This window comes from Bufo bufo, chromosome 2 (genome assembly GCF_905171765.1).
Source record: "Bufo bufo chromosome 2, aBufBuf1.1, whole genome shotgun sequence".
Taxonomy (NCBI): Eukaryota; Metazoa; Chordata; class Amphibia; order Anura; family Bufonidae; genus Bufo; species Bufo bufo.
This window is the reverse complement of record NC_053390.1, coordinates 547,696,602-547,709,459: the sequence shown is the minus strand read 5'-3', so window position 1 is coordinate 547,709,459 and position 12,858 is coordinate 547,696,602.

Sequence of the window (12,858 nt, the reverse complement as noted above, 5' to 3'; positions counted from 1 at the left end):
AGTATAAAAAAAAAGATAGGCTTAATGAGTTGATAGGGAACTTGGAGCACAGGATGAAGATTTCCCAACTTTACAGAAATATAATTAGATCACGATTCGTAGATACTCTTTCTCCAGGACAGAGGGCTTGGAAAAATAAATGTGCAATGACTTTTTTGGATGACAGGGAAGAGGTATTTCAGGATTTAAAAGTGGTTTCACATAATTTTAACCACGTTGTGGTGCAGTTTAATATTTTGCATAGACTTTATGTTACACCTCTTTGGCTTAGGAGATGTGGTATTAGGGGTGATTCCAACTGCCCGAGGTGTGATACTCCTGATGCAGATTATTTGCATATTTTCTTGTTTTGTTCAGAGCTGAAACAGTATTGGGGGACTATTCATGAATACATAGAAGGAAAGCTGAATGTACGGATACCCTTTACTGCTGAATGTTGGGTATTGGGTAATCTTGCCAAAGTGGGATGCCAGCAGGATAAAAAAAAAACTTCTCTCTGTTTTTGGCCAGATTGTTAATAGCGCGATCTTGGTTTGCCCGAGATGCTCCTAGTATGAATATATGGTTAAATATGATAAACACTAATAAGAGATATGAATATACACTGCTCAAAAAAATAAAGGGAACACTTAAACAACACAATGTAACTCCAAGTCAATCACACTTCTGTGAAATCAAACTGTCCACTTAGGAAGCAACACTGAGTGACAATCAATTTCACATGCTGTTGTGCAAATGGGATAGACAACAGGTGGAAATTATAGGCAATTAGCAAGACACCCCCAATAAAGGAGTAGGTCTGCAGGTGGTGACCACATATCACTTCTCAGTTCCTATGCTTCCTGGCTGATGTTTTGGTCACTTTTGAATGCTGGCGGTGCTTTCACTCTAGTGGTAGCATGAGACGGAGTCTACAACCCACACAAGTGGCTCAGGTAGTGCAGCTTATCCAGGATGGCACATCAATGCGAGCTGTGGCAAGAAGGTTTGCTGTGTCTGTCAGCGTAGTGTCCAGAGCATGGAGGCGCTACCAGGAGACAGGCCAGTACATCAGGAGACGTGGAGGAGGCCGTAGGAGGGCAACAACCCAGCAGCAGGACCGCTACCTCCGCCTTTGTGCAAGGAGGAACAGGAGGAGCACTGCCAGAGCCCTTCAAAATGACCTCCAGCAGGCCACAAATGTGCATGTGTCTGCTCAAACGGTCAGAAACAGACGCCATGAGGGTGATATGAGGGCCCGACGTCCACAGGTGGGGGGGTTGTGCTTACCGCCCAACACCGTGCAGGACGTTTGGCATTTGTCAGAGAACACCAAGATTGGCAAATTCGCCACTGGCGCCCTGTGCTCTTCACAGATGAAAGCAGGTTCACACTGAGCACATGTGACAGACGTGACAGAGTCTTGAGACGCCGTGGAGAACGTTCTGTTGCCTGCAACATCCTCCAGCATGACCGGTTTGGCATTGGGTCAGTAATGGTGTGGGTGGCATTTATTTGGAGGGCCGCACAGCCCTCCATGTGCTCGCCAGAGGTAGCCTGACTGCCATTAGGTACCGAGAGGAGATCCTCAGACCCCTTGTGAGACCATATGCTGGTGCGGTTGGCCCTGGGTTCCTCCTAATGCAAGACAATGCTAGACCTCATGTGGCTCGAGTGTGTCAGCAGTTCCTGCAAGACGAAGGCATTGATGCTATGGACTGGCCCGCCCGTTCCCCAGACCTGAATCCAATTGAGCACATCTGGGACATCATGTTTCGCTCTATCCACCAATGTCACGTTGCACCACAGACTGTACAGGAGTTGGCAGATGCTTTAGTCCAGGTCTGGGAAGAGATCCCTTAGGAGACCGTCCGCCACCTCATCAGGAGCATGCACAGGCATTGTAGGGAGGTCATACAGGCACGTGGAGGCCACACACACTACTGAGCCTCATTTTGACTTGTTTTAAGGACATTACATCAAAGTGGGATCAGCCTGTAGTGTGTTTTTCCACTTTAATTTTGAGGGTGACTCCAAATCCAGACCTCCATGGGTTGAAAAATTTGATTTCCATTTTTTTATTTTTGTGTGATTTTGTTGTCAGCACATTCAACTATGTAAAGAACAAAGTATTTCAGAAGAATATTTAATTAATTCAGATCTAGGATGTGTTATTTTTGTGTTCCCTTTATTTTTTTGAGCAGTGTATTTTATACAAGCAAAGAAATAGCGAGACAAAATGGCTTAGAATTTGGGGAGATTGGAGCCCTTAGAGCTTCCTCCGCTCTCTCTAGTCCTCTTCATCTCCCACGTCTTGTTACGGGGCGGAGGCGGTGAGGGAGAACGCACCATGGGAGGGGATTGGGAGGTTATTTTTGTTTGGAAAAAAAAATATGTTTAGTTCTATATGTTTCCATTTTATTGTTGTTAAGATTTGAAATACAATAAAGAAAAAAAAAAAAAAGGAAACGTAGTGTGCACCGATCATATGATCTGGTAGGGGCGTGGTTCAGTGATGTAAACCCAGTGGGGAGGTGGAAAAATAGGAAACCGGATGGAAGTCAATGTTATTAGTTTAATATACGGAGCCAGCTCCATTTTAAAGAAGGGCAGGGGTGGGCACCTAGATTAAACTATACAACGGCGCAGAAAAAAATGTAAATAGTGCGCAAGTGACAAGTGAGAATAGTGAAAGACGATATTTGAAGAAAAATGTGTAAAAAGAAAAAATATTTATTAATAATAAGTGTAAAAAGGTAAATAAGGTGACTGTGATGGATGTGAATGGGTGAAGTACTGGTGCAAAAGGTGAGGGGAAATCAAAAAAACATGACCAAAACTGGTGAATAAATGAGCTGTAAAGAAATGTATTCATTAGTTACAAAACTCATGTCACACATACCATTATAGTAATAAATAGAATAATAAATGAATTATATATGTAAGGGTACTTTCACGCTAGTGGCAAGGAACTCCGGCAGGCTGTTCCGGCGGGTAAACAGCCTGTTGGATCCGTGCTGCCGCTATTGCACGCGTGCCCCCGGACTACCGCTCCGGCCCCCTTGTCTTCAGATGAACGCACAGTCAATCCCAATAAATTTTCTAAAGCTCACTGTTGCAGTTATGATTTTTACGGAAGTGCTTTGTGATCGTCTTTAATGTAGAAACATCCTACACATCTCTTGTCGCCTCTATGCCAAGAACATGTTCCCTCATGCGTCGTTTGAACTCACATGAGGTAAGGCTAACATAGATTAGATTGCATGGACCCTTACCATAGTACACAATGCCTTGGGTGGATTAATATAATGGAGTGAGTAATCTTACATTGCCTGGTACCATCAGAGTTCATAAAATGTGTAGCTCGGTCAATGTTACTGCAACACATTGATGTCAGGGTTTACATCCCCACTGAACTTTACAGGAAACAAAAATATTGAGAGGTTGTGGCCCAGGATAGTGACTCCTTACAAATTGGTCCTTCAGGTTCCTCGAACATCTATGGTTAATAGATGAAAAAGGAAGTAGTACTCTGGAAAGTATCAAGTCTACCTGCAATAACTCCCAATATTTTGTAAGTGCCCCTTATATCTCGATGGCAGGAATTATAGGCAGAAATGAACCGTATGGATCCATCTTCGGATATCTGAAACTCAACATCTAAAGCTCAATCAGCTGCGCTCCCACCTTATGGGTAAGTTTGATGTTCATGCCGTTATGGTTTAAGTGATCCACAAAAATGTTCAACTCTTGTACCTTATCAATTAGCGATATTGGATCAGTGAGGAAGATCTTTCTCTCCCACACCCCAGGAAAAGGTTGGCATATGGGGGCGCACAAGCTGCTCCCCATCACCACCCCCTGGAGCTGTAGGAAAAAGCAATCTTTAAGAGTAAAGAAATTGTGTGTTAATGTAAAATCAAGTAAGATCCGCAGTAACTCACCAAGTTCGTGGTCCAGATCAGATTTCATAAAAAAATAGTGGGACGCCTACAGTCCATCCTGATGTCTACGGCCTCATGCACACGACCGTTGTGTGCATCCGCGGCCGTTGTTCCGTTTTCCGTGGACCCATTGACTTTCAATGGGTCCGTGGAAAAATCGGAAAATGCACCATTTGGCTTCCGCGTCCGTGATCCGTTTTTCCAGTCCGTGAAAAAAAAAGGACCTGTCCTATTTTTTTCACGGACAACGGTTCACGGACCCATTCAAGTCAATGGGTCCGTGAAAAGTCACGGATGCACACAAGATAGTCATCCGCGTCCGTGATCCGTGTCCGTTTTTCCTATAACTTTCAATGAAAACTTGACTTAGTTTTTTTTTTCACTTTTCATGTCCGTGGATCCTCCAAAAATCAAGGAAGACCCACGGAAGAAAAAACGGTCACGGATCACGGAACAACGGAAATCCGTTTTGCGGACTGCAAAAAAAAACGGTCGTGTGCATGAGGCCTAATGGAAGTATATAATGACTCCACGTCACAGGTCACAAGTAGCATGTTAACTTCAAGGTGGATGCCATTCATTGTAAAATGTCATTTGTATCCTTAATATAAGAAGGTAAAGTTTCCACCAGAGGGCTCAAATAAAGTTTGATGAGCCTGCAAATTAGTTCCAGATACAATGGGGCGACCAGGCATGCTTATGAACCTTAGTAGGTTACTGTAGGATATTCAGGAAAAAGTCCCTCTATTTTTTTACGAGTAATCAGCCTATGCATTAGTGCCTGCCCTAAAATCAGGGCTAACTCACTTCTAAATTTAGTCAAAGGATTAAATGTGAGTTGTTTGTTGGTGTGCGTAACTGTCTAAAGGCCTCCTTTTCATATAGAGTCTTGGGCCACAAAACCACATTTCCACCCAGCTACAATCCCAAAATAGCAAACACTGATAAACCAAAAGTTGGCTCACTGCTTCCAAAGTTCATTAAGAAAACGCATCTTTATTGAAAAACACATAGTTTAAAAAAACATATACATGGTATAGATATCCAAAACCACATGATGGTGCAGAACCATGGTCACACGTTTTTCTTGTGTTTTAATATTGAAAAAAAAATAAAATGTTGTAACCCCTATAACTTTTTATATTTATATCTATGGAGCTGTATAAGGGCTCCTTTTTTTCGGAATGATCTGTACTTTTCATTGATACCATGTTGGTTTATGTAAGACTTTTTGATCACTTTTTATTATATTTTTGGTGGAGGTGAAGTGACGAAAAATGTCGAACTGGCAATTTTGATATTTTTTTTCCCAGTAAGCCGTTTGCCGTTATGGCATATTTTAAATGTACAGGCATTTTTAGACGCAGTGATGCGTATGATTTTTTCTAATTATTTATTTTGATTTTGGGGAAAGAGGATGATTTGAACTTCTATATTATTTTTAATTTTATATTCTTAAAAACTATCCTTTTTTTATGTGAGCCTAGTTGACTATAACAAACAATCATTAGATTGCCAATTGTATTTTGTGATGGATATTTATCCATCATTAAACACAGCATTCAGTATATTCTAATTCAGTGCTGTCACCTGCAGGCCTGTATTGGAATATACAAGTGATTGTAGCCTTAAGCAGGCCCCGGGCTATCACTGGAACATAAGATCTTCCCCAATCTCAGCCAGGAGAGGCTGTTACTGGATCGAAAGCCCAAGGCTCACGCATTTTTAGCGCTGAGATGCAGTGGTCACATTTGACCACAGCATCTGAGGGCTTACATCAGTCTTATGACTGATCACAGATATTAGCCCTGGTCCTCTGCTGTCTGAAACAGCAGAAACCTGGCGGCTATGCTTCCCACTGTGCTCACAAGCGGACGTCATCTTTAAAGTGCTGACTTCCGCCGTACATGTACAGCGAGGGTTCTCAAAGGGTTAATTTATATATCTTACCTCTTTTTGATTATCATTATTGATATAAATCTCTTTTTGTACTATAAAATGTAGTGTCACTGTACTTTTCTCTGTTCTCTACCACTGCATATGCAATGCCCTGCAATGGGGCATTACCACTCTTTTTACCCCTCCACTATCTTTAATGGTGCACCCTGTACCATCATGTTTATTTATCCCTGGGTCCTGCACAATGTGTAAGTCTATTTATGACTTTGTAATGGTTTAAGTGCAGTGTGCCTGGTTCACCAGCAGATGGCAGCAGAGCTGAGTTACCTAGAATGGAGCCCTTCTTCCATTCTAGCCCCCTATCTAGAGATGGAGGAGTTGAGTTAGTTTCAAGTCAGTCTAGCCCCCCCTGTAAGGGGATGGCTTTGTTCCAGCCAGCAGAGCACTGTCTGCTCTGCTGGGCATAAAGGCCCAAGCTGAAAGCCTCAGAAGCCTCATAAACCAGGAGGAAAGGTTTCTTGGACAAAGATAAGGAGAAAGATAGAGTCAGGCTACAGAAGTTTAAGTTGCAGCAGAAAGCAAAAGGAAAAGTTCCTATTTAAGCCAGTCAACAAAGAGTTCAGATGTAGCAGAGTTGAGTGTTTGCCTGCCAGAACTTCATGCCAAATCTTGCTGATAACCAAGATAAAGTTGGAAGAATATTTCCTGATGAAAATCTATGGCAAGTAAAGCTGTTAACTACTTCAATAATAGTCTGGACTCAATTTTTTCAACCAGTTCCTCAACTATTCACCCTATTATCACTGCTGCGGACAACCACGCTTGGGGTTCCGGATATCCAGGTAGGAGCACTGTGATAAGTGCAAAAGCTGCACCTAAAGGGACAATATAGACAACCCTTACACCACTCTGACATTCCTACACCTGGGCTTTATCACCTTCTACATAGGGGGACACTGTCCCTCGTTGCTGAAATGCAACTGGCGTCACGACAAAAACTTTAAAAACTCTTAACACATGTAGAAGAGACCCCCTAGCGCGGGACCTGCCCGCTACACATATGGCCCAGCCTTGGGACCAGAGTCAGCACATGTAGCAGCCCAGAGTGGACATGTCTAAAAGCCCAACAGCTTTGTGTAATTAATAGAGGGTCATCTCTATGTTATCAGTATGGTATAAAGTCAGTCAGTTACTCACACTAGTCTGTGTAATTTCTATGTTGAAAGTGAAGTATCCCAGTTTCTGTGCCAACTCTACTTTCACGAATTCAGCATCCATTCACCTTGGTAATCCGCGTAAGGTGATCACAAATTCAACATCCATCCACCTAATTAATTCAGGGATGCTTAAGGAGCTTCATAGACCAATGTCCCTTTTGAGGTAACTGATTGTTTTGTTTATATTCCAATGATACAGTAGGAGAGGAAGATGCGCAATGGGTAGGACCACATATAGGGCAAACAGATGCCAATTGATTGCTCACTCTGCAGGGGTTTTAATTTATTCATTCATTAAACGTTACGTTTTCAAGTGTGTATTATGCAGTGACAGTCTTGTTACATCTGACTATATTGCAGTGATATGTTTCCAAGAATTTAGATCTCTAGTCCCCTCATAGGAATATCAGAGGTAGAGTCAGGGCGATTCACCTATTCTTCTTCCCACCCCATATTTTTTATGTCTTTTTTCTCACTCCATCCCATCTCCTAATCCTGTAAATCACAAAAATAAATTAAAATCTGGAAAAATGCACTATATTTTAACTATATCAGTGAAAAAAATACTGCTCTCCAGTGTAAGGCTTATTGCACACGACAGTATATTTTCACGGTCCGCAAAACGGGGTCCCGTTTTTCCATGATCCGTGACCGTTTTTTCGTCCGTGGGTCTTCCTTGATTTTTGGAGGATCCACGGACATGAAAAAAAAGTCGTTTTGGTGTCCGCCTGGCCGTGCTGAGCCAAACGGATCCGTCCTGAATTACAATGCAAGTCAATGGGGACGGATCCGTTTGACGTTGACACAATATGGTGCCATTTCAAACGGATCCGTTCCTATTGACTTTCAATGTAAAGTCTGGAGTCCCTTTTATACCATCTGATCGGAGTTTTCTCCAATCCGATGGTATATTTTAACTTGAAGCGTCCCCATCACCATGGGAACGCCTCTATGTTAGAATATACTGTCGGATATGAGTTAGATCGTGAAACCTCATTTCCGACAGTATATTCTAACACAGAGGCGTTCCCATGGTGATGGGGACGCTTCTAGTTAGAATATACTACAAACTGTGTACATGACTGCCCCCTGCTGCCTAGCACCATCCGATCTCTTACAGGGGGCCGTGATCAGCACAATTAACCCCTCAGGTGCCGCACCTGAAGGGGTTAATTGTACTATCATATCCCCCTGTAAGAGATCAGGGCTGCCAGGCAGCAGGGGGCAGACCCCCCCCCCTTCCCCAGTTTGAATATCATTGGTGGCCAGTGCGGCCCCCCCCCCTTCCTCCCTCTATTGTAATAATTCGTTGGTGGCACAGTGTGCGCCCCCCCCCCCCCTTCCTCCCTCTATTGTAATAATTCGTTGGTGGCACAGTGTGCGCCCCCCCCCTTCCTCCCTCTATTGTAATAATTCGTTGGTGGCACAGTGTGCGCCCCCCCCCCTTCCTCCCTCTATTGTAATAATTCATTGGTGGCACAGTGTGCGCCCCCCCCCCTTCCTCCCTCTATTGTAATAAATCGTTGGTGGCACAGTGTGCGCCCCCCCTCCCTCTATAGCATTAACAACATTGGTGGCCAGTGTGCGGCCTCCCATCTCCCCCCCCCCCCTTCCCCGATCATTGGTGGCAGCGGGTTACTAGCAATAGTACAATAGTAAAAGATTCATACTTACCTGGGAGCTGCGATGTCTGTGTCCGGCCGGGAGCTCCTCCTACTGGTAAGTGACAGTTCATTTAGCAATGCGCCGCACACTTACCAGTAGGTGGAGCTCCCGGCTGGACACGAACATCGCAGCAGCCACCTGCAGGTAAGTATGAATCTTCTACTATTGTACTATTGCTAAGTAACCATAGCAACCAGGACTGTAGTAGCGTCCTGGTTGCCATGGTTACCGATCGGAGCCCCAGCGATTAAACTGGGACTCCGATCGGAACTCCGCTGCCACCAATGATGGGGGGGGAGATGGGAGGCCGCACACTGGCCACCAATGTTGTTAATGCTATAGAGGGAGGGGGGGCCGATGGGGGGCGCACACTGTGCCACCAACGAATTATTACAATAGGGGGGGGGGGGCGCACACTGTGCCACCAACGAATAATTACAATAGAGGGAGGGGGGGGGGCCGCACTGGCCACCAACCTATTATTACAATAGAGGGGGACGCACTGGCCACCAATGATATTCAAACTGGGGAGGGGGGGAGGGTCTTCCCCCTGCTGCCTGGCAGCCCTGATCTCTTACAGGGGGATATGATAGTACAATTAACCCCTTCAGGTGCCGCACCTGAAGGAGTTAATTGTGCTGATCACGGCCCCCTGTAAGAGATCGGGTGCTGCCAGGCAGCAGGGGGCAGTCTTGTACACAGTTTGTAGTGTATTCTAACTAGAAGCGTCCCCATCACCATGGGGACGCCTCTGTGTTAGAATATACTGTCGGTTCTGAGTTTTCACGAAGTGAAAACTCAGCTATGAAAAAGCTTTTATGCAGACGGATCTTCGGATCCGTCTGTATAAAAAGTAACCTACGGATCACGGACACGGATGCCAATCTTGTGTGCATCCGTGTTCTTTCACGGACCCATTGACTTGAATGGGTCCGTGAACCGTTGGCCGTGAAAAAAATAGGACAGGTCATATTTTTTTCACGGCCAGGAAACACGGATCTCGGATGCGTCTGCAAAACGGTGCATTTTCCATTTTTTCCACGGACCCATTGAAAGTCAATGGGTCCGCGAAAAAAACCGGAAAACGCCACAACGGCCACGGGTGCACACAACGGTCGTGTGAAAGAGGCCTAATTTTCACCTTTTTGTGGTTCTTATTAAGGGTACTTTCACACTTGTGGCAAGACGGATCCGACAGGGGAGGGGGGCGGAGCTCCGGCGGAGCACGGCAGTTCACGGCGAGAGCCGCCGGACTAAAAAGTCGGACATGCAGGACTTTTAGTCCGGCGGCCTTTCGCCGTGCACTGCAGCTCGTTGTTTATTTACTTTCTGTGGGCAGCAGCAGCAGCTTTTCCTTTGTGACTAGCAATAGTTTTATGAACCCCAGTGATTTCAATAATAAATAGTACTGTGGTATGCAATGCCCAAACCAATTTTCTTCTCCACTGTCAAGGGAGAGACATAGCTATTTTCATATCTGTAGTTTGGGTCTGTTGCTGCTCTTGTACCTCTACTAGAACTCACTGAACAACTGCTGCTCCCATTTTTGCCTTCACTACCATTCCCCTCCTCCTGTTGCTGTGTGTGCTGCTGCACGGCTGCTTCTAACTGCTAATCAGCATCTGCTACAGCAGTGTACTGCTGACCTTATTTCATTCCCAGAGCAATTATGGTTCGTAGCTTGCTGGCTCCTTGATGGGGTATTGTTCTCTCTTGTCTTCCCGTGTACCAACCTTGACTGTTTACCGTTGTGACCCTCTGCTGCCAGCCCATCCTTGGAACTGTTTCACAGATTTGCACAAACTCTGCCTACCCTGACTTCAGCATGTTACTATGTGTTTTACCTGTTCCTTTGGTGCCTTGCACTGGCATCTCTGACCCAGGTGAATCAGCAGTCAACAACACTAGGACTACTCACTGGGTAGCTGCTTGTGGTTCCCTGCAGCAAAGTCCAGATCCCTGTATTGGAGTTTAAGGGTAATACCAGGGAGCCGCCAGGATAATGCCCTTAGGTTTAGCCCAAAGCCAAACCAGTTGGTTGACACCGTGGTTTCATTTCCACTGTCATAACAGCTATATAATTCTATTAATATAGAAATTGCGACTAATAAATGGTGTCATCACCTGCTTCTCTATGAGTATGAGATCACCACACTGGCGCTGAGAGGCAGAAGAGAGCAGGGAAGCTACTGAGCATGTTGGTCCCTTCACTGAATGCTGGAGATGGTGGACTAGAATTTTGGCCACGGTTATCTTGTACTGTATACTAAATCCTGGCTTAAGTTCTCCAGCAATCAGTAGTGTTACAGTAGGGGGCAGTACAGGAGAGGAAAATGTAATGTACATAAGAACTAACAATATTTTTGTTGCATGTATATTGCAATAACACTTAATTTGAAATGCCCTGTTCACCATATAGTAATACTTTTAGTGAGATAGCTTCTTCAAGACTTGTTCATATACTCCATGTATCATTATTTTAAACTGCTTGACACATAATTTAGACCAGAGGTCTGCAACCTCCAGCACTCCAGCTGTTGTGAAACTACAACTCGCAGCGTGAAAATTTGTTCTGCTGATCTTGGATCTCCCATAAAAGTGAATGGAGCATGCTAGGAGTTGCAGTTTCACACCAGCTGCAGTGCAAAAACGGAACGGAAACGGAAGACATACGGATGCATTTCCGTATGTGTTCTGTTTTTTTTTGCGGACCCATTGACTTGAATGGAACCACGGAACGTGATTTGCGGGCAATAATAGGGCATGTTCTATCTTTCAACGGAACGGAAATACGGAAACGGAATGCATACGGAGTACATTCCGTTTTTTTTTTTTTTTTTTTGCAGAACCATTGAAATCAATATCCGTATACGGAACGCAAAAAACGGCCGGTAAAGTGAAAAACAAAACGGTCGTGTGAAAGAGGCCTTAAACAATTCATGTTATTAGCAACTCTGGCTTCTTTTTCTATTTTTATTTCTGTAAAACAACTTAATATATTTTTTGTCGCAGTGTAGCAAACTTTAGCTGTTTTTTTTTACTTTAGCTTTAGTGTGTTTACGTATGAAAAAACCCCATCTCTAGACGTCAGTCTATGAAAAATTTGAAATACAGTACACATGCTTTTTTTATAGTGGCATTTATTTTTTGTGTGTGTTTATGGCATTTATTAAAAAAAGATTCCAGGAGAGGATATCTCTTTACACACACAAGTCCCACAGTCTTTCTAGTAGTGCACAGAGGTTGTATGGCATTGTTTTAAAGGAGCCATTTTGTATGTGAAAACAACAATAAAACAATATCTTAATAATTTAGTAATAATAAGACTAGGTTTCGGTAAGAGCATCCATTGCAGATTTGGCAAAATGAGGACGAGATACCACTACATGCAGTGATATTTTGTTTGGCACAATCACGCAAACTGTAACGAAAGCCCAGTGGACCCCATTAAAGAAAAGGGGATCCATTGGGAACAGTTAGTGTCTGGTGATGTGAACCTAGTCTAAAGGGGTAGGTATTTTGTTCAGCAATACTGTCTTGCACTCAGTGGCGTAGGGATCGCCATAGCAACCATAGCAGTGGCCGCCTTCTGTTGATTTTTTATTTATTATTATTATTTTTATTTACACACACACTACACACAGGCAGCCAGGCCCGCGGCTCGGGCCTGGCTGGGGAGGAGTCAGGACTGGAGCAGGGCGCACGCAGGGCCGGGCCGACACAGAGGCTGGGGAGGCTTCAGCCAGGCCACTGAGTAAACTCAGAAGATCCGATGGTATATTCTAACCCCCAGGCGTTCCCATGGTGACGGGGACGCTTGCCTGGGGGTTAGAATATACCATCGGATCTGAGTTTTCACGAGCTCAGTGAGATCGTAAAAACTCAAAACCGATGGTATATTCTAACCCCCAGGCGTTCCCATGGTGACAGGGACGCTTGCCTGGGGGTTAGAATATACAGGGCCACGCGGCTCACAGCAGTATATTTATAAACTAATCAGTAACTACTTTAACTTTAATCATTGCTCATTGCTGAGCTCTTTACTTGGATTATTTGGATATCTTACTCTGTGTTAGCTCCGGTAATAGCAGGCAGTGCGGGGGGTGGCGCTCACTCACTGACATCACGCGCCTGCTCCTCCCACTAGGCGGCTC